The sequence below is a fragment of the Chrysochloris asiatica genome, unplaced genomic scaffold (genome assembly GCF_000296735.1).
Source record: "Chrysochloris asiatica unplaced genomic scaffold, ChrAsi1.0 scaffold00022, whole genome shotgun sequence".
Lineage (NCBI taxonomy): Eukaryota > Metazoa > Chordata > Mammalia > Afrosoricida > Chrysochloridae > Chrysochloris > Chrysochloris asiatica.
Genome location: NW_006408540.1, coordinates 7,405,654 through 7,429,226, shown reverse-complemented (window position 1 = coordinate 7,429,226; position 23,573 = coordinate 7,405,654). Strand labels below are relative to the sequence as shown.

At 38.1% G+C, this 23,573-nt stretch overlaps 1 pseudogene; it reads right to left on the bottom strand.

Moving 5' to 3' along the window:
* Positions 1 to 19,218, bottom strand: part of LOC102831047 — a 117,126-nt pseudogene extending 97,908 nt beyond the window's left edge.
* Between the last annotated feature and the right edge of the window lie 4,355 nt (positions 19,219 to 23,573).

Below are 23,573 nucleotides of genomic sequence, written 5' to 3'. Positions count from 1 at the left end.
AAAAAAACTTGTCACATTTAATCATGAGATGTCAGTATTTTTAATCTTTAAAAAAATAAGAATATGAAGCTAAAAGACAACCTCTCCCTTGTATCCTCACTAGTTTTGTCCCCTCCTGTCCTTCAATAAGTAGGGAATGCTCACTTTCAAAGAGAGAAATAGACTTTCATAAATTCCAAAGAAACTCATCTAAAAATGTGAAAACCATGAAGTCTGATCCATTCCAAGATTGACAAGGTGAGAGGTCAGTACAGAATTTCTGCATTTGTTGTTGCTGGTAAGTGTTGTCGAGTTGGTTCTCACTCATAGTGACCCTGTATAGGGATTCCAAGGAGTGACTGGTGAGTTTGAACCATCGACCTTGTGTTTCAAAATGACCTTACAGTCCAGTGTTTTATCCCACAGCTGGGTAATTTGAAGTGTCAATCTTGCAGTTCAAGTTGATTAGCAGTCGAATGCTTATCCTACGGTGCCACACATGTACACTGAATAAAGGTATTAAAAGTTTTGTTGTTGTTTTCTTATTGTTATTATGATCGTCCCAAACTATCTTTTAAGGGATAGAAGACAGCCTTGAAAAATAGAGGTAGTTTTTAACTTTAGAGTAAATTTGTTTACTATCCTGGATAGTAAAAACAATGTTTCTCTCTGGGACAAACATTGGTTTGCTAGTAGTCAGAACCATCCACTTATCTGAGATTCCTGTTTTCAAATCTCAGTCTGGCTTTTCTGTAATATACTCTTCTTCATGTTATGGTAACTCCTGGCTCTCTAAAATTTAAGTTTCACGAAACCAATATAAATGATGTTTCTCAGCCTCTTCATATTTCTTTGAATAATAAACTTTCCTTTAACTCTAAGAGTTGTATGCCCACCAAATATTTATGAACTGTGTGGTAGACTAACTTGTTATCTTGGAAGTAGGTCTAAATTCAAAGTTTTCATAGTTCTTGACAGTCATAAAGAGAAAAGTGTTTTGTTTTTGTTTTTTTTTTCCTGACTCATTAGCAAGGAGTTCTAGTATGGCACTATGAAAAATATGCTGGACTGCAAGGTAGGTTTGAACCACGAGGTCTGCAGTTCAAGTTCACCAGCTTCTCCTCAGAAACCCTATACAGGTTTGCTATGAGTCAGAGTCCAGTCGATGGCACATAACAACAACAACAGTCATTAGCAAGAGTCCTGGTGTGGTACCGAGGTATAAACGCTAGACTGCAAGGTTGGTTTGAACTGCTGAACTGGTTCAAACCCACCAGTCGCTTCTCAGAAACCTTATCCAGGGTCCTTATGAGTCAGAACTGACTCAAAGGCACTTGTTGTTGTTGTTGTTAAGTGCCGTCGAATTGGTTTCGACCCATAGCGACCCTGAACAGGGTTTCTGAGGCTGTAAATCTTTACGGGAGCAGAACGCCTCATCTTTCTCCCGTGGAGCGGCTGGTAGTTTCGAACTACTGACCTTGCGGTTCACAGAGTGATAGCGGCATCATTATTAGCAAAAGAATGTTTAACCTAAATAACAAGTTACATTTTGAGTTGATTATTTTCTTCAGCATATGAAACTAATTTGAGTCTCTCTCTTTCTACTTTCTCTCTCTCCAGTTTTCTGCTCTTTTAAGAGTATTGCTGGTGTCACAGTGGTTAAGCAGTTGACTGTTAACTTAAAGGTCAGTAGTTAAAATCCACTATTTTCTTCATGGGAGAAAGACATGGCTGTCTGCTTCTGTAAACATTACAGCCTTGTAAACCCTATGAAGTTCTACACTGTCCTTTAGAGACACTGTGAGTCAGAACTGATGCAACAGCAGTGGTCTTGATATTTTCTAGTTTGATACACAAATAATATAGCAAATTAACCATGTGCAGAAGTATAATCTTCCTTCTCTGTGTCATTTGTAAATCTTGAACTATAACTTTTTCCCTCAAATATAAAATTGAACACATTTAATGGGGAATTAAACAAAACATTTACTCATTCATATCAACAGGTAGTAGTTGTGTGCTTAATTTGGCAATACAATTGCTAAAAATATCTCAGCCATTTACCTCACATATTACACAGATTTGTGTTACCTAGTCTACTATTAGGCCTCACAGTTAGAAGAATTTGTTACTTTTTCTTCCCTAATCCTAGTCTTTTCTCCTGCTACTTAGAGCTATGTATATAATTTTCCTTGAGTCTACAATTCAAATAATCACAAAGAAACTTGTCAATTTCCACTTAAGTACTTTGATAAAGGTACATAGGTGGCTATTATTATATGGTAGATTAATAAGGTAAATGCATCTTTGGTGAAAATGTAATTAATTTTTAAAAAGTAATCATATTTATCGGCCCTCAGGAATCCTTCCTCTTAGCTCATCTCAGTCACTATAATAATTTTAACTTCAACCAATTTAGATGATTTTTGTGCATGACTTTTATTCAATACAGTATCAGTGAAATCCATTCATGTTGTTGTGTATACCTGTCATTCTTTCTTTCAAGCTCATAGAGTATTTCCTAGTGTGAACAAAACATGTTTTATTTATCTATTTTACTCTTGATAGATATCTGGTTTGTTTACAGTGCTATTTTAGATATTCTTATGGATGTTTTTAATATATATATATACACACACATATATACTTATGTTACTGGTGGAGTTCTGGTGTGGCATCATAGGATAAGCACTGGACTGGACTGCAAGGTCAGTGTGAACTGCAAGGTCAGTGGTTCACACTCACCAACTTCTCAGGAACCTTATACAGGGTCGCTGTGTGTCAGAACCTACTCAACAACACTTAACAATAACAATTTCTTCTCTATGCTAAACAGCTAACCAAGAAACTGTACTTATATAAATAAGAATGTGGTATCAGGACTGGAGAAAGACTCATTAACTTGTAATATGTAGATGACACAAACTTGTTTGATGAAAGTGAATACTTAATAGTCTTATTGATGAAAACTACATTATTTAGTTTATATTGCGCCTCAACATAAAGGAAAGAAAATTCATCACAATGGAACTAATAGGCAACAAACACCATAGTAAATGCAGGAATATTGACACTGTCAAGGATTTCATTGTACTTGGAGTTACGATCAACATAATTAACTCCCATAGAAGCAGCGGTCAAGAAACCAAAAGACAATTTGCATTGGGAAAATCTGCAGAGCAAAAAAAACAACAAACTTCCTAAAGTATTCAAAAGCAAAGGTGGAAGTGAGGACTTTTGACCATACCACAGACAGTCAGAAGAATGAATAAATCTGTCTTGGAAGAAGAAAGGCAGAATATTTCTTAGAAGTGAGGATGATTTGTATCATTTACTTTCAACATAGTTTAAGGAAGCACCAGCCCCTGTTGAAGGATTATGTGTTTGGTAAAGTATAGGATCAGCAAAAAAGAGAAATAACCACACTGAGATGGATTAGCACAGAGGCTTCAATAATGGGTCCAAACATAGTAAATCCGTACAAATGTGCTAGACCAAACAGTGATTCCTTCTATTGTACAATGGGTCACTATGAGTTAGACCTGACTTGATGGCACCTAATAACAACACACTATATATCTAAGAAAATCTAACAATACAATATGATATAAGTATATTTGTTTTAGTGGTGTACTATGCTGTTGAGTTGGTTCCAACTCACAGCAACCCTGTATAGGGTCCCTGAGGCTGTAAATCTTTACAGGAGTGGAGTCTCAGCTTTCTTCCACAAAGTTACTGGTGAATTCGAACTGCTGACCTAGGGCTTGCATCCCAACACATAACCACTATGCCACCAGGGCTCCTTATTCAGCCTAAGTTGTTGTTTTTAAGTGTTGTCGAGTTTGTTCTGACACATAGTAACCCTGTATAGGGCTCTCAAGGTGAGTTTGAACCACCAGCCTTGAAGTTCAAACCTATGGCACCACACCAGGACTTCTCAGCCTTAGTAGATACTAACAAATATTTATTTAATAATTGTGGTATTAATTTATATTCCAAATATTATACTTTTGAGTTCCATTTGATCACACTCTAATATTGATATTTTCAAATTACAAAAATAGTTTTGTGCTAACATTCTTGTAAGAGGGTACAGCTATATCCTTGTGGTTTGAATTGGCACTCACTAAATAATTAAACTTTTGAATCTATTTTCACGTGCTTATTGGAAATTAGTATATTCTCTTGGCTAAAAATGACTTTTTAAGTGATTGTTGTTGTTGTTATTAAGTACCATTTAGTCAGTTCTGACCCATAGTGACCCTGTATAGGCTTTCCGAGGAGCGACTGGTGAGCTTGAACCTTGCAGTTCAAATGGCTTTGCAGGTCTGACGCATTAACCCACAGCGGCACACCAGGATTCCTTTTAAGTGATTACTGATTTTTAAACAGCTTTCTTGTGTTTTTCTTTAATTCTTTATACATAAGAATATTTTGTCAGTTTCAACACTACGAATATATTCTCCCTATCTGTAACTTGTCCTTTCACTATTTTAAATGATGTTGTTGTTATGTGCCGTGGAGTTGGTTCCGACTCATAGCGACCCTGTACAGGGTTTGTTGTTGTTGTTGTTGTTAAGTGCCATCGAGTTGGGTCCGACCCATAGCGACCCTGTACAGGGTTTCCGAGGGTGTAAATCTTTACGGGAGTAGAAAGCCTCATCTGTCTCCCACGGAACAGATGGTGGTTTCGAACTTTCGAACTGCTGACCTTAAGGTTCGGTTCGCAGCCCAATTCGTAACCACTATACTACCAGAGCTCCCTTAATGATAGAACTTAATAAATGAAAAATCTCCAAATAATGAAATTATTTTATGCAACTTTGCCTTTATAGTTTATACAGATTTATTTTTTAAAAATCATCAGCTACATTAATGAAGACATTCCCCTATAATATCATGTCAAAAATTTATTATTTTATCATACAACAATTTCAACTTGATATTGAAAGTCTTTTTCTTTCAATATATAATAAGGTTTCTTTACATAACATTTTGTTTTGAGACTTTGTATCTATTTTCATGACAGATATTAGATTATATATCTCATTTCTTGAAATATCCTTGTCAGAATTATGTTTAAAACTATACTCTCTTTAGACAGAGTTGGGGAATATTTCTTTTGTATTTCCCTATAATATGGAAAAGTTTAAATAAAGATAATGTTACTTTGTTCTGTTTATTTGGAGAATTAACAAGTGAAGTCATTTAAGCCTGAAATTTTCTTCTTGAAAAATTTTGAAAATTGGATTTAATAACTTAAATATAATTTTAACATATAATGTATTGAGTACATAAATTCTTAATTTTCTTAGTTTTTTTTATTGTGGTTTGGATGAAAATTTACTGAGCAATTTTTTTTTTTCCATTCAACAGTCTACACACATTTTGTTTCATAAGGTTAATTGCAATTTCTTCAATATATCAGCATTCTTCCTGCTTCCTGTGTTCTTTGTTTCAACCCACTCTCTGTTCTTGAAACTTTCTGCCTTCTAAGCTTAGTTTAGTGGGGTGCTGTGGGATAAAGCACTGGAACTCAAGGTCAGTTTGAACTATAAGGTCAGTGGTTCAAACTCACCAGCCGCTTCTTGGAAACCCTATACAGAGTTCTTATGAGTCAGAACTGACTCGACTCTTAACAACAACAAAGATTATTTCTGGGGCAAATGCTACCCTTTTGTCCTTGTATGGTTGATTACTCTAAGGGATTCATCCCTCAGGAGTGTTACTATTATTTGGCTATAAGGTGATCCCTGGAGGTGAATTCAGTTCCAGATTTGAAGGGTGTCTAAGTGCTATTAGAATGCCTGTTTTACCAATCTTTGTCAAACCAATAAGTCTGCTGTATTTTATGATTTTGAATTTTGTTCTACATTTTTCTCCCATTATTTCTAGAACTTTGCAAGGAGTCTTGGTGTGCCACTGTAGGATAAACACTAGATTGCTAATCGTAAGCTTGACAGTTCAAATCTACCAGTTGTTCCTTGGCATATCAAAGCTGTGGGTTGAAACATTTAGTAACATCACAATAATGTGTTGATCTGATCAGAGTGGTCAGCAATGGTAGCCAGGCACCATCTAGTTCTTCTGGTCTCAGGCTAGTGGAAGCTGAAGTTTCTGTTGCCCATTAGTTTTTTGGACTAATTGTTATCTTGAGTCCTAATTGTTTTCACTTTTCTTTCCTCCAGATAATATTGCTTTTCTTAAGCAATATTTGAATTTTAGATTTGTGTCTAAAAAGGCTGTTTGCTAGCTTTTAAGACCCTGGCCACTACTCACAAAACTAGGCTGTAGATCATTGTCTTGTGAATTACTTTATTCCAATTGACTGTGGTCCAACCCTCAAGACAAGATATTCATTTCAAAAAGGTGTTTGTTATAGTATTGTTTATAGAAGTTTTCATGAACAGGAAATACCCTGTTCTCTCTATTATATACATGAATTTATTAACAGCATATGCAAATACTTATGTAGAAATATCCTCTGCTAATTCAATTGTCTCTATTGCCTACCCATACCTGTTAAGCTTGCACATCTGTCTATCTATTCACTCATAGGTTATTGTTGGTTATTAATTGTACTGAAAGATTATGTATGTAACAGTATTTACCTTTTTTTATCTGCAACTCTAGTGTGCCTCTTACATAAGTTTTTATTACTTGTGTTTCTCCAGTAATACTTCATTTGTCTTAGATCAATAAATTCATTGATAAATTTTATAATATTCTTACTTTCCTTATTTTTTTTGCATTACTATAAAGTCTATAGCAATGATCCTGTTTCAATTGATAATGGAAAGCCTTGTCTTAACCTATTAATCCTTTGAAAAATTTTGGTTTACATCAACTGCCATGTAAACAAATCTGTCTTGGAAAAAATCCAGCCAGACAGCTTCTTAAAAGATTCAATCTCTTGAACTTTGGACATGTTATCCGGAGGGACCAGTTCCTGGAAAAGAACATTATTCATGGTGAAGTAGAGGGTCAACAAAAAAAGAAGACCCTCAAGGAGACAGATTGACACAGTGGCTTTATCAATGAGCTCAAATTTAATAACAGTTGTGAGAATGGCTCAGGTGTTCTCTTCTATTGTACTTGGTGGTAGTTATGTGTCGTGGAGTCAGTTCTGACTCATTACGACCCTGCACAGGCTTTCTGGGGCTGTAAATCTTTACAGGAACAGCTGGTAGTTTCGAACTGCTGGCCTGGAGGTTAGCAGCCCAATTCGTAACCACTACGCTACCAGAGCTCCTTAGGGTTGCTATAAATTACAGGTGATTCAATAGCACCTTTAAAATCGTAACATATTTTCCTCCGTTTTCTTCTTTTCTATTTAATTTAGTATTTTTGAGGACAAGGTACATATCTTATTTATCCTGAAGTATTGAACAAATATATATCTTGCCTTAATACTTGAATTAGTGATTTGTTGATGTCTGGTTTCATCGAAGGTGGAGGTTTTGTATCGTGGACTTGTTTATCTCTCTGACGTGTCTTCATATTTTTCTTCAAATATGTTAGAAAGAATATGATTAAAGCATTATTATATCTTAAAGTGATCCATACTAGCTATGCCTTGTTGAAATTTTTAGTTTGTTTTATCTGCTATATTTGCACAAAGGTCAAAATCAACCCAGTAGCTTAAAGAAAGAATAAAGGAATATTTCTCAAAATTTAGTGTTTCTACTTTATGATTTCTTTGAAAATGCATTATGTTTTAAGAAATAAAATTGTGCTATATATTGGATAAGAGGTTAAATAATTTCATTGCTGGAAATAAACCAAAACCCACTACTGTCAAGTTGATTTTGATTTACAGCAATCCTATAAGATCGAGTACTACAGTTCCATTAGCTTCCTTATGAAAACAAACTGCCTCATCTCTCTACAGCAGAACAGCTGGTAGATTCAAACCACACATCTTTCAGTTTTCAGCACAACTCTTAACCCACTGTGCTACCAGGGATTCTATTTTTGGATATAATGTCATTGAGTTAGAGCCTTAAATCTCTCTTCACAAATAATTCATTTTAACATGCTCAAATTAACACCTTAAAAATATATGAATGTTTGCATCTTTTCTCTTTAAAGGATTGACAGAAAGGTACTTTTTTTTGGAGAATAAGAACAGTTTCTTCTCTCATACATATGCCACATAATAAATGTGTTACGAAAAGTGAGAATGCATTTGTCTTACTGTTCTTAGTAAATTTTCTTTAGGACAGTATTGAGGATGCATGGCTAATTTTTATTTTCTTTGAAGAAAGAAGTTAGAAACAAAGTCTGGTGTTACTGTTTCTTTGGGCTGCATGTTATCTTTGGCATTGAAAATCTCCAAGTTACGAACTTCAGTAACATCAGTCTAGGTTTCTGACACCTAAACTGTTATCTCAAATGACTGTAGATGACATTGTCTTGGGAATTAAAAAACAATAACAACAACAACAACAACAAAAAAAAAAAAACCCTTCCTAAATAAGGTGAAATGTAAGCCAAGGCATGAATAATAAATAGTAGTACTTAGTTTTGTTCCAAGCACATTTATTAAGTCCCATAAGACAGAGAGTATTGTGTGGAAATTGTGTTTATACTAGGTTCACTAATTGATACTTCTCCCCAAAGACACTCTCACTAGATCCTCAACCATTTGGATACACTAATAAAATTAGCATTCTCTGCACTTTGTTTATACATAATATGCAAGCAAAACAAATGACTAGTGAAAACTCCCATGATCTTGTTTCTTGCAATCATTTAGAGCTTTGTTGTTGTTGTTGTTGTTGCCTATTCTAATCTAGGCTATACAACAACAACAACAAAAATCAAACTGATTGCAAGGAACAAGATCACATAGCTTTTCACTAGTCATTTATGGTTTTGGTTACATGTTATGAACAAATGAATTGCCTATTCCAATTTATAGAATCCTCGTGTGGTGATGTAGAATAATGCACTGGAGAGTAAGGTCTGTTTGAACCACAAGGTCGGTGGTTCAAACTCACCAGCCACTCTGCAGAAACCCCTGTATAGGATCGGTATGAGTTGGAATCAACTCGAGTGCACTTAACAACAACAACAACAACATTTTCAATTTAAGGGAGCGTGGTAGCTCCATACAATAGGCACTGGACTGTGTATTGAGAGGTGGGCCGTTGGAAACAACCAGCAATTCCATGGGGGAAAGTTGAGGCTTTCTGGTCCAACAAAGTTTTAAAGTCTCAGAAACCCAATCTCAGAACAAACTCAACAGCACTTAACAACAACAACAACAACATTCCAATTTTAGGAGCCCTAGTGGCATATTCTGGACAGTGAAAAAGGAAGACCATAGAAGAATTGATGCTTTTGAGTTATGGTGTTGGAAGATAATATTGAAAGTGTTATGGCTGTCAAAAGAACGAACAGATCTGTGTTGAAAGAAGTGCAGCCAGAGTGCTCCTTGGAGGCCAGCATGACCAGACTTCATCTCTCATACTTTGGACATGTTGTCAGGAGGGACCAGTCGCTGGAGAAGGATATCATGTTTGGTAAGGAGGAGGGTCAGAGAAAAAGAGGAAGAGCCCCAGTGAGATGGATTTGCAAAATGGCAGCATCAATGGGCTCAAGTGTGGCAACAATCATGAGGTTGGCCCAGGACTGGGCAGTGTTTTCTCTGTTTTACATAGTGTCACTATGAGTCAGTACCAACTCAATGGCACCTAACAACAACAACAACAAATGGCGTAGTGTATTGTTCATTGAGCTGCTAACTACAAGGTCAACAAATAAGATGCACTAGCAGCCAAGAGGGAGAAAGATTAGGCATTTTGTTCCTGTAAAAATTTACATCCTCAGAAACTCTATATAGTGTTGCAGTGAATCAGAACAACTCTAAAGCAGACAACAGCAACAGGGTTCCAGTTTTATTACTCTGGTTAGGATTTAATATGAATTAAAATGAACATGTTAATTACAGTATTTTGTTTCATGGCAAACTCTTTTCAGGTAAAATAATTTTCTCCACACTACAGATTCTCATATCTTATATCATGCAATGACCCTCCCATTCTAATAATAACTAATCATTGTGATACCCCTGGCCATCCTGCTATATGGAGAATAATACCTTGAGTTAAGAAAAAAGGGAGAGAATTACTCTATTTTTACTAAGAATTCCAAAAAGTAACCACAAAATTGTTGTGGTTCAAATTGAACACCCCACCCTATACCCAAATATATGTTGGAATCTTAACACCTATACTTGTGGATGTAATCCTGTTTGGACATAGGGTTTTCCTTTATATGTTAATTAGACCCTACTCAAGTAGAATGAGTTCTTAATATAAACACTTCTGAGTTTTAAAGCAGATTAGGTATATAGCATGGAAACAGACAAAGACTGATGTCAGGTGAAGAACCAAAGACCCAATGAACTCCTGGGACTACCTAAAAAAAGGCATCAACATGACTGAGATTCTAATTTTAACTTGTTGTCTCCACAACTGTGAGACCATAAATTCCTGTTCTTTAAAGCTGCTGATTATGGTATTTATATTACAACAGCAGTAGGGATCTAACACACAAGTTCAGGAGACTGCTAGTATCAGAAGCATTTGAGCTGGAGTGAGTACTTGGATAAGAATCATGAAAGCACAGTGTGGGATGAGAGTTGTCATTTCAAAATCTCTTGGTAACTCTAAATTATAAAAAAGAAACTATGAGTAGAAATAAGCTATTTTGTGCTGAATATATGCATATATAAAGTATAAACAATAGAGAAGGAGCATTGAGTAGATGTCCGAAGTGAGGCAGGAATATGATGAAAGATAAATACCCTTTAGGAAATAGTGATGTGCTTTAAAATGTCATAGTCTTGGAAACCCTATTGAGTGCAATTCTCTGAAAATTTGGAGCTATTAGGAGTAAGAATCAACTGAACTGCACCCAATAACAAGAATGAATCATTTTCTAAATGATGTTTGAGTGAGTACTTTAACATCCCCAAATAATCTATAAAACATGTGTTCATTTGTTGTTTTTTAACTTGACAGTTAGTGGCCCTATTTAAACAGGTAATGGTTAAGATATATTTTGCTGGAACGCTAAAGAAGATTTAAGTTTGTTCTTTTCCTAACTCCTCATATCAAGAGAGATGTCTGCATATTAAAATATCATAGTCCATGAATCTATGACTGCAATTTTGGAAACAAGAAAACATAATCTAATTATTTAAAAAAATACATAATAGGAATGTTGTATTATTGCTTAAGACAGTTTCTGCAAGGAAGCATTCTGGTACTAACAATATGCTTGAGTAGGACATAACCCAAAATTCTCTTGGTAGTAGATTTTAAGTTTGGTAAGTCATTGTTGCTGTTGAGAGCCACTGAGTCAGTTCTAACTCATATTGAACCTATACAGGGTATCCTAGGAGCTGCTGATTGATTTGAACCACCAGCCTTGTGGTTAGCAGTCCAGCTTATACTAAACTGCCACACCAGGACTCTATTTGGTAGGTAAAAATCTTTGAAATTGCAAAGGTCTTAAACAGTAAGAACCTCTCTAATATAAATCCTAGTTATCTATTGCTGTACTAACAGAAATACCACAAATGGATGACTTTAACAAACACTCATTCTCTCACAGTTTAGGAGACTAGACAGACATCTGAATTCAGGGCATCAGCTCTGAATAAATGCTTTCTCTGCTCCATAATTTCAGGGTAATATCAGAGTTGTCCAGTAAAATAACCTTGGTATTGCCTATCCATTCTGTTGTGAGCTATAGGCTTCCCTTCTTTTACATCAGGGAGACAACTTGATGGGGATGGGCATGAGCTGGTTAGAGTAAAAATTTCAGCCTCTTTCAAGAGAGGATATTGGTTTCTGTGGGGTGGTCAGTTTCCAGGCTTCAATTGGACCTCAACAGGGGATGCTTGTTGGCTCTCCCCGGAGTTCCACTAGTCCACACGAGGGGTTTACCTGATTGTTGATTTCCTCAGGCCAATGTGACTGGCACCTCCATCTGCAGACTTTTGGTTTCAGAAAGCTATTTGAACATGCAACCTTGGAAGCAGGTCCTGGCCCAGTAAGGGGACCAGACAGTTATTTTCTTTTCCTCAATGAAGCAGTCCAGGGGTTTCAGGAAGAACTGGTCTCAGGCTTCCCTGAGATTTCAATCACCATCACTGTTCCCATTGTTATTTTCAGCTGAAGTCCCGGGGGTGGGGGCCATAGGGGTGGCAGAGGTTGATACCGAATCATGCTGGGCCTGTTACCCCCTGACAATGTTAGTCTTCAGAAGACAATGAAACTTGTTCAACCATCTGTTGAGTTGGATGGCTTTTTCTGCCAGATCCTTCCCTGAGATTTGGGCATTTATTTTTTTCAGTATCCAGTTTTTGCATAAGCACATCAGTCCTCAAGACCCTTGTTCCTTTCAGGGATCCTCCCTGGGGTCCCACAGACTTACCTTTAGTGGTCTTTTAGGAAGACAGTTATGGCCTGAGACTTCTCGTGCTCTCAGCTGTTAAATACCTTGAAGGTGATGTTCACCAGTTGAGATAGATTCATGCCAATTACCCTGTTGAATTTCTGTGAATTCTTTTTAATATCCTGTGTACTTCGGGAGATAAAAATCATGTTAACCATTAGGATATTTGCTGAGTTCTCAGGATCAAAGTCTGTGTACTTACATTAAGCATGGTAGATTAATTTAAAGAATTCAGAGGGGTCCTCAGTTGATTTCTGCTGAACTGTCCTGCCCATACCATGTTGAAGTTCTTTTGTTTGTAAACTTCCTCTTCAGACCTCTGAGAATACACCTTTTATAGTGTTCTAGTTGCGGCAGGAACACTTAGATTTCAATTTGTGTCAGCTAGAGGAATTGCCTTGACTGGAACAAGGGTCCTGTTCAGTTTTTTGTTTTGTTTTGTTTTTTTCCCCATGGATGTGTGCTGTTTTCGTCCATGCCTTATCTCAGACCAGCCTTTTTCATTGCTGGTCAAGAGCATTGTCAATAGAGCCTGAATATCTGCCTAATTAGGGTGATGGGTAGCAAAAATAGTTGTTAATAAATTTGTTAGTTTGGTTGAGTCATCCTGGTGTGGCATTGTGGGTCAGTATGCTGGGCTGCCAAGTCCATCTGAACTGCAAGGTCAGTGGTTCAAGCCCACTAGTCGCTTCTCAGAAAATCCACACAGGGTCACCGTCATGAATCAGAACCGACCCGACAGCACTGAACAACAGTATCTCAATAATAAGAATTTGAATTTTCCCTGTTTAACAAGTCCAAGACAGAGAAAGAAGTATGTGCCCAGTAATATCCTATAGCCTGCCCTTCCTCATTGGATATTATTGGCATCTGCAGAGAGGGTATTGCCTTGCCTCTGTTCCTGGTAGCCCTCTACCAAAATGGGTCCCTAGAAGGGTATGGTATAGAGAAATCACTTCCAAACTTTTTTTCAGTGGCTGAATGTGGCCAAACACGTTCATTAGGTTAAGTTATACTTTTCCCTAATGGCATCTGCTGGTATACTAAGAGTTGTAATAAGACAAAGTTACAATCAAAAGCTTTATTTCACAAAAAGGTAAGCATTTATATCTCTTTGTATAATCACAAACAGGCCTGCTTAGAACTGCTTCCACCTAATACTCATCTGTATTCATTTTTCCTCTGCATAACTTTCCTATTAGTGGTATAAGTGCATTATGTTACATATATGTGATATAACTTACATATTCTTGGAATTCCAGGTTGTTTTCAGTTTCTTAAACATAACTACAGGACAAAAACATAGTAATTTTACAAACAAATAGACACAGTGCTTTAAAATTCAAGCTGTAAGATGGTATAATAATTTTAAGGATCCTTTCAATGATTATTTTCCCCATCAACTAGATCATACATTGGCCAAGCTATATTATAGTAAAACACCATTTCTTTTGATGTCATAGGAGGGTACCCATATAGAGGTCAGATAGAATTATGCCTTACAGCACTTTTCTTTCAGATGGAGGCCTGCATTTTTATTTTAGATACCAAGGTTAACCTTAACAGAAACAGAAGGGTCACATTTAGGAAATCACTTCCTGTCTACCATGCCCTAATGTGCACAACCAGAATAAAGCAAAAGGGGATCTCACAGTGAAGGCAGAAGTGAATGCAGAGGACACAGGGCTTAAGACTCCCGAGAAAAGATTCTTGGCAATGCTGCTTGGACTGTGTGGTTACTATGCACCTGGGCCCAGCTATCCAAACATCCAGCGGGCCACTCATTGTGGTACGTTCACAACTGACAGATTGGGTCCAGACTTTGTTGTTCCTCTTGCAAGAATTTTCAAGTGTCTCAGCTTTGGAGAGTTTCGAACAAGGAGTGCACTTTGTTCTAGCAGTGAGGACCGTCTCCTTAAACTGTATGAGATTCGCTACTAGCCCGGTACCAGACACACACACTCCTGCACAGAAGACCTCCCTTTTTATATTTTTAATTCATTAACATACATTCCAAGACTGTTGACTTAACTATAATAATTCCCCATATCACCTAAGTATTTTGCAGCTGGAGCCGTGGAACCACACAGACCAAGTGTGAAAAGTCAAACTTTGGCTACTTGCACTCAACCAATCACACAGTTTATGGCTGTTCCACCCCCCTTAGGGGAGTTACTGACTGAGGCCTCTAGGAAGGGGATCAACCTTCCACTCTGTCCTTAAGGACAGGCCTGACTGGGTTTAACCCAGCCCAGGGGCTGTACCTGTTCCAAAAGTCCTGGCTGATTTATCTCGTTCAACCTTTCCTTTTGAGTCTAGTCGGGAGAGGTGGGTGTGGTGGCTGCCTAACCCCACTTGGAGGAGGAGTTGGTATTGTCAAATCTGAGGGTAGCACACCGTCTGCCAAGAGAAGCTCACCATCAGCCACTCCCTGACTCCAATCCGGTAGCTCAAGGGGCCAGCACGGTCCGTTTCCCAGTTAGGGAACCAAATGTTACAGCAGTTTTAGATTCAAGAGTGTCATTGCAGCTCTTGATCCGTCATCGAAGAAACCAAGGCTACTCGGATTGGTGAAGCAGAGTTTCAGATTTTATTAAGCCGATTGGCTCAGAGGAGCAACTTTCTCCAGATTCTGAGCCCTGAATATAGGGCAGTGTAAACTTCTATGGGATCAAAATAGGGGAGGTGTTAGGTTGTAGACCTGTTTGAAGACAGGAGGAAACCAGAGGATTCCTTCCATTCAGCAACCTGATTAACATTCTCATTTGACTCCTGGGTAGAGAGTAGTCTTCCCACTCAGTAACCTGATGAACATTTCAGCTTGTCTCCTAGACGGAGAGGGCAGTGAATGTTTTAACCTTTTACTGTTCAAGATTACATCATGGAAGATAATGACACTGATACTAGGTTGGGCTACAGAAGACTGTACAGTCATGAAGTATAGCATTAAAGAAGCCTATTACAATGTGGAAAATATCTGTTGAGAAGATGTGTCATTGGCAGCAGCATAGCACTGTGCTTACATTCTAAGTTGTGTTTATACCTAATTAAGGGGGAGATTAACAAGTGCCTTATATTTAGCAATCCCCGATAAGTAGCTGAATAGGGAGGAAGGGTTCACAAGTTCCTCTGTGTTCCTGAGGCATATAAGGAGATCATTTCTTTGATTTACCTTGTTTATATCCTGCCAGTCTGACAAAGAGATTTTTTATTACTTGTCCACACCCTGTCCCTTTATTCTTTGTATTTGTAGGGTTTTCTTGTTATGGTTCTAGTGATCTTTTTCCAATGCTGCTTTTCTGCTGCTAATTTTTCTCACGTTCCCTTACACTACCATCCACCCACCCAACCAGAGAAACTCACAATCAAAAATATTTTGTGGGATAAGGGATGGAGGTCTTATTTTCTTGGACCTGCTTCCAGCTGGTACTAGAATATAGGTTATCAAACATTGTGCAAGTCTCTCTCAGCCAATGCTAAAGACCCAGGAGGAGGTGAGGTAGAAGGCTGATAATCCTCTAAAATCAACATTTGTAGGTGAGAATCCAGGAACATATCCAAAAGATTGATGAGGCAGGGGCCAAATAGAAATATGCATATGAAGAAGAAGTAGGAGAAGAAAAACAAAAACAGTGATAATATGAAAAAGTAGAGCCTAAAGCTAGGGCTTTCAGGACTGGTTTCCTATTGAGCCAGTAAGGCCTGGCAGTAACTGGGGCATACTAAATTCACAGAGCCAAATGACACAGTGAAGGATTTCATTGACTCTCATCTCAACTTTTGCAGAATTATTTATGTACATACAGGTGGTATTTACGATGGCTCAAATGCCCATTCCAATGAAAACTTACCCAATGGAATGCAGAAGTAATTGAACACTATCATTAATATCAGAGTCCTGGTGTGGTGCTGCAGGTTAATGTGCTGGACTGCAAAGTTGGTTTGAATCACAGTGTTTGCAGTTCAAACTCACCAGCTGCTCCTTGAAAATCCTATACAGGGTCTCTATAGGTCAAAACTGACTTAATGGCCCTTAACAACAATATCTCAGGTTTTACATTATTGATGTACATACAGCAGGTAGTATTTATGATTGCACAAACACGGCCCTGAGAGGCGAACAGTCAACTGCTTATACAGCTAATGAGTTCAGGAATTCTTGTATTTATTTTAAGGCTCCTCGCGTAGTGGTTACGAATCGGGCTGCGAACCTCAGGGTCAGCAGTTCGAAACTACCAGCTATTCCGTGGGAGAAAGATGAGGTGTTCTGCTCCTGTAAAGATTTACAGCCTCAGAAACCCTGTACAGGGTCGCTATGAGTCGGAACCAACTCCACAGCACATAACAACAACAACAACCTATCTCATTAGAAAGTTCCAGTTCTGCAATGAGGTCATTGTTGTTAAGTGCTGTAGAGTCAGTTCTGTCCCATAACTACCCTATTTAGGGTTTCAGAAGGAGTGGCTGGTGAATCTGATCCACCGATCTTGTGGTTAAAAGTGTCTTTGCAGTCCAGAGCAAAGTTGCAATGCCACACTAAGATAATGAATTCATGTTCAATGTACCATGCTCAAGGGACTGTTGTTGTTGTTGTTGTTACTTGTCATCGAGTCCACTCTAATTCATAGCAACCATGTATAGGGTTTCTGAGGAGCAGATCTTGGATTTGAACCATTGACCTTGTGGTTCACAGTCCAGTGTTGATCCACAGAGTCATACTAGAAGTCCACTCAAGGTTCTACTAATGTAAAAAAATTCCTGTCCAAAGTTAAGATATTGTCTAGGAGTTTATGCTAGCATTTAGCATGGGGTGAGAAGTGTATATAATTATAAAGAAATATCTTGGATGCTATGTATCCTAGAGTGCACTGGCCATATGTAAGATGAAGGCTTAGGCAACGGGTGGCTATGAAGCCCATGGCATTTGAACAGACTAAACTATTACAAGGATTGCTAGTGTAGGCACATGGGAAAGCCATGCCTGGAGGAGGTACAAATAGTATTAGCACTCCAATTAGCCAAGCATCTCCTTTAGCATCGAAGACTGTAAGTTATTAGTGAAGAGTAAGAACTTTTACCTTGCCTCCCAAAGTTAGCTTGGAAGCTTCTTTAACTAGAAGTATTTCTGCTTCTGAGAGGTGCTATCCTTTTGTTACTTCATTTAATTGTTTGGAGAAGTAAGAATAAGGCCATTGTTCAGGGAACAGGATTCTGGGTAAGCACTCTGGTACTACCCCCATTTTTTATGGACAAACAGCTTGAGAGGTTTTTCTAAATTTGGTAAGCCAGTGGGGGTCAATGTTGTTCCCTGATGAACAACATTCCAGAAATCCTGTCATCAGTGTCCCATGTGCCCCAAACTGTAGCATTGGTTAGGATCACAATTATCTTCTGGCAGAGGCTTTCGGCTGTTCTTCTGCTACCTTTTCAGCCACTATACCCAAAGGAGCTATGGAGAGAGGTACAATTTCCTGGGCATCCTGAAATGACTTCCAACAGTTGCACCTACATCTCAATTTTTCAGTCCTCTCAGTCAGCCTCAGCTTTATCATGATGATTAAAAACCTGGTTAACCTCTTCCACTAGTCAAGATAAAGTGGTATCAGGCCCCAGTTCTACCTTCCTTAATTTTCTTCTCATATCTAAGTAAGCATGAGTCAAAAAATAGGTGGACCACCCTCCCTATATCTGAATATGGGTCCACATTTGTATAATTTCTGAGTGCCTCAGTCAGCCTGCTCAAGAAGGTTGTGGGGGTTTTCTCTATCCCTTGAGTAACTTCCAAAATACTTTGGTTTAGGAGGGTCAGGGGGAGAACCCATGTGGCCTCACGTCCCTGCAGCAAAGGCTAATCTGGTTCAGAGATGGATTACAAACATGTCAAAATAGTCCAAGCATTCAAGGGCATGGAAAACAAGTACTTTCAGAAACCAGGAGGGAATGTGATCCCTTTCTGTGGTAAGGAGGTAAAGGGGTCTAAGGGGCAGAAGGGGCCCCAGCCAGAATGTCCACCCACACAGGGAACAAGATTATAGTACAAGAGTTAAACAGCATCCTGCAAAGGGCCTAAGAAGTCCTTGACACAAGAAAGAAAAGTAAGTATCTGAAGTCTGTCTATTTAATTCAGGGAAGAAAGAATTTTTAGGTGTCAGAGTGATGTTCAGTGTTCTCACACTTTTATGTGTGGAAGAGAAAAACTCTTAGAAAACAAAACAAATAATGTTCAGGCTCAGACTGGCACTGAGAGACTGAGCCAATCAAGTAGGGATTGATGAGCAGAAAGAACGTGAAGATTCCGAAGGTAACAGGATCTTGTTGTTGTTGTTAAGTGCCGTCGAGTCAGTTCTGACCCATAGTAACCCTGAACAGGGTTTCCGAAGCTGTAACTCTTTACAGGAGCAGAACGCCTCATCTTTCTCCTGTGGAGCAGCTGGTAGTTTCGAACCTTTGACCTTTTGGTTCGCAGCCCGATTCGTAACCACTACGCTACGAACTCTTTAATAAACAGAATGAGATCAAAGTTTGTCAGGGTAGCTCCAGAAATCAAGGCTCACTAAAGTGCTGTTGAAGGATGATAAATATGAGGAAAACCATACAGCAGCCTCAGCCTTAGGAGATAAGACAAAAGAGACAACTTACAATGGGTGTTAGGACTTGAACTCACCATGGAGATAAGATTTCCAGTGGGTCTTGGAGACTAAACTCCTTACCATGATGCTTGCCTTCAGCTCTTAGAGACTCAAATCCCTCACTGAGGCCAGTCTCCATCTATGGGAAAGTCCAGGGATGCGTTCTTAATGGAATGATCAATCCCGTGCCTATTCCTCATTCTTGGGGACTTCAATTTCCCACATTCATTCGAATAGGCCTAATTATCAGCCCCAGGAGACTTAAACCACTTTGTGTCAACTTTGAAGACAAAGGAAAATGTAAGGAAGAAATGCAAAGAAAGCTTCAATCAGATACTAGGGAGAGAGGCATAGAGGTTTTAAGATGTACTATAGAGTCTGATGAAAAGAATGGCAAGCCGGATAGCAAAAAGAGAGGAGATGAAAAGATTCACATCCATAGAAAAGAAAGGTCCCCAGAGAATGCCCGGAAAGGGAGCAACCTGGTCATGGAGAGTAATCGAATAAAAGGGTTCCAGCAGTTACTTAGTACTCACCAGTAGTCAGCTCAATCTCACCTGTGTGTTCTCCAAAGATGTAACCCCAGTGTCCCGTGGCAGAGTTGCCCTCAAACTGATACTGAGTGAGGCTACAGAAGACTAGAAAGACACGAAGTATAGTATTAACGAAATTTATTCAAATGTGGAAAATACCTACAGGGGAGACGTGTCATAGACGCAGCATAATGCCATAGTCACAGTCTCAGGTTTATTTATACCTGGTTAAGGGGAGGTTAACAGGTAGCTGACGGTTAACAACCCCCACTGGGTAGCTGAATAGGAAGGGAGGGTTCACAAGCTTGGCTGGATTCTGGAGGCATTTAAGGAGATAGTCTCTTTGATTTATCTCATTTATATCCTGCCAGCCTGACAAAGACATACATTTTTTTTATCACTTTTCTACACCCTACCACTCTATTCTTTGTATTTATAGGTTTTTGTTGTTGTTGTTGTTATGGTTCTATTGCTCTTTTCCCAATGTCTCTTACCCGCCACCCCATTAATTTTCCTCAATAATTTTCCTCCTATTTCCTTACCCTAACAATGCCATACATAAGTGCCAAATTGCATTATTACAAAACTGTCAAGCCACAGAGAATCAAGGCCCACTTAAATTGATACATGTTTTTTTTAGGGGGTAGGGTGGATATTCTACCCCTTGACTCACAGAAATTAACATCCTTGCAACATGGAAAATGCTTTCATCCCCATCTTATCATCCCCAAATTTTAAAGCAGCTCCAAGTCCAAATTCTATGAAGTGATGGAATGGCGTAAAATTTCTCTTTATCTGTGAATCTGAACTACAAGTTATCTGATTTTAAACTACAATGGTAAAACAATCATAAGGAAGACATTTCCATATAAATGGGAGAAACAAGGAGAAGAAGGAATAATGGACATCAAGCAAGTAAAACAAAGAAACAAAATGTGTAGCCAGCATAACAGTTTATGTTAGTTCTTAGGGCCTTAAAATCATCCTCCATTCTCTGAAACCATCTAGGCAAAGGTTGTCCTCTAGTTTTCTGGGTGTTTGCTATGCTTTCTCCATTCTGGATGTATAACCAAGGACCCTAGACTTCAGCTCCACCTTCTAGGCCCAGTGGGAAAGCAAATCTGCTCCATCAACTTGTGGTAACTCCATTCTCCTTGATCAACTGAGTGGCAACCTCATCTCCTTTACTCTGTCATACTCTATTTATTTGCACCTTGGACATGGCAGCCCCATCTCCTCAGCTTTGGACAGCAGATCTGACTTCATCCCTGGACACTTGTGAACAGCAGCCCACACTACAAAATGGATTAGTGACTATCTGGTGCCTTGAAACCTAGGAGGCTATTTGAAATCCCTTTTGAAACCCCGAAGACCATGTTTCTACACTTTGGTACTTAGGTAGCTCTGCTTCCCATGATCCTCCTCTCTTTAATTTCTGCATACTGGTTCCTTGGTCTTTTGGCTTCTTGGACTCTGGCCAATTGGGATGGCCTTGCCTCTTATTTACTCAGGTAAGTATTTTAAGGTCTTTCACTTTAATGATAAGGGCCTAGAGTCAGCCCACTCTCCAGTATACTGAGGTCTGAAGGTGCTCAGCTCTCTTGCTTCATTAGTTGGTGTTTTAGGCCAGATTTTCTAGAGAAATAAAACCATGGAAACATATATATATATGTTTCAATTATAGAGTCCCAGGTCCCCAGCAAAAGTGAAAGAGAGAAAGTCCCTTTTCAGTGTCCATTATCTTGGGTACAGGTCATGTCCCTAAGGAATCATCTCTTGTGTTGATTGGTTCACAACTCACAGCCACTCATCACAGAGCTAACTATCCCTGTGTTAGGTTTCATCACTACAGGAATAAGCACATCCCAACTGCTAACCCTCTGGAAATTCTGGCCTAGTCGAGTTGACACAGAAACTTAACCATTACAGTTGACAAGCCTAGCTCTTTCAATAAGTCCTTGAAGACATCCCATTCTATCAGGAAGCCTTCAGCCTGAATGCACTTAGTTCTAGAGACTGTGGTAGAATTATGCATATCTAAGGCAATTCTATTTAGGGCTCAGAAAAAAGGAAGAAGAGCCAAAACATCAGAGACAGCACAAATGGTGCAGGTGGTGAGAAATGGTAGTAAAGAAACAAAGGCAGTAGAAACAAGAGACTGGCACCACACAACATAAAAGCAGACCATGGAGCAATAGAACTAAATGCAGAATATCCAGAGGAACATATTAAGGGTTTTACTATTAGACACCTTAAAATGCTCCTAGCCTATACCTGTAACACAATTTAAAAATATTGTCAACATTTTAGGGATCTGTTAAACTCTTCTGGTAACAAAATTTCCTTAGTTATCCAGTATTATGTAACAGAATATCACAAGTAAATAGCTTTAATAAATAAAAATTTGCTCTATCACAGTTTGTAGTTGTTATTGTTGTTAAGTGTATTGAGTAGGTTCCTACTCATAGTAACCCTGTATAGAATTTCTAAGGAGAGTCTGGTGGGTTTGAACTGTTGACCTTTCAGTTAACAGTCTCACATTTTAGGAGGCTAGAAGTCTGATTTTAGAGAGGTAGATTCAGGGTAATGCTTTCTCTCTCACAAAGAAAGGCTTAAATAGATTTCCTGTATTTTACAACAAAAGTCATTAAGACACAGTATATATTGATCACTGGGTCCTAAAATATTTAACTATTGTGTCTGAGTTTGAAATATCTGACTGCCCAAACGAGAAGAGAAAATTTTTATAGCAAAATAATTGGCAAACATATATTTTTATGAAATACTATGAAAGTAGTTAGTTACAAGATGCAGAATATTTTAAGAAATAATAGATCAGCCATTAGACATATGTGTGGAAAACATAAAACAAATAAATAAGGACTTAGACAAATGTGGACTCCTGGTATGGTGCTGTAGGATCAACACTGGACTGTGGATCACAGGTCAGTGGTTCAAACCCACCAGCTGCTCTCTACAGGCTCACTATGAGTCAGAACCGACTCAATGGCACTTAATAATAACAACAGACAAGTACATATATGATCTATATGAAAAGAATCTATCATTATCTGAGTAAAAACTGTTATCAATTTATTTTTAACAAAAATTAGAGGTTTTGGAGAGGTTTTTTTTTTTTTTTTAATTATTCAATCACCTAAAATATTTAATTTTTAAAAGTCGTATTTCAAAAGCTAACTTTTCCATTTTTTACAAAGAAGCTATAAAAAAGGATTATTTTTCCCTTTTTTGGCTATTAAGAATAATTACTAGAGATTAAGGACCATACAGTAAAAATCTTGGATTAAGAATTTAATCCTTCATGCTATCGCTTCATGTTATCCATAACAATTATTAGTAGTTCTGGCTTGACAATATTCTTAACTCTGGCAAATAAATACATGGACAATTTTAATGCTGTTTTTGTTAACTGCTGCATCGTTTCCAACTCTTAGTGACCTTGTAGAGTTTCTGAGAAGTGGCTAGGAAACTTGAACTATTGACTTTGTGGTTCAAACCGATCTTGCACCAGTCAATTTCAATAGATATTAAAATTCTTTCTACTATTCATAGTACCAGTCAGTTATCCTAAAATGTCATGGCCATCTTTTAAATAAAATCCATATCCTCTAACTTGCCTGAAAAACTCTTTCATAGTTTGACTTCTAGCACTGACTTCAGTCCCTCTTTTCAAAAATAAGGAGAGAGGGAGCAGCTGAAGACTCTAGATTCAAAGGAAGAGAAGGACTGAGGTGGTGGCCAGGAGGCAGACTTGTAGAATGTGCATTTTGGTGGTGTAAATTATTATATATGTGTAAGTTTTTGTATTTTTGTTTTTGTTTTTAAAGAATTAAAATTGATAGAGAAAAACTAATGGTAAATGGAAGGGATTATAATCATTGTAATGAAACAAAGTATATGATTTGTCAAATGTTATACTGATAATCTGCACTGTAAACTT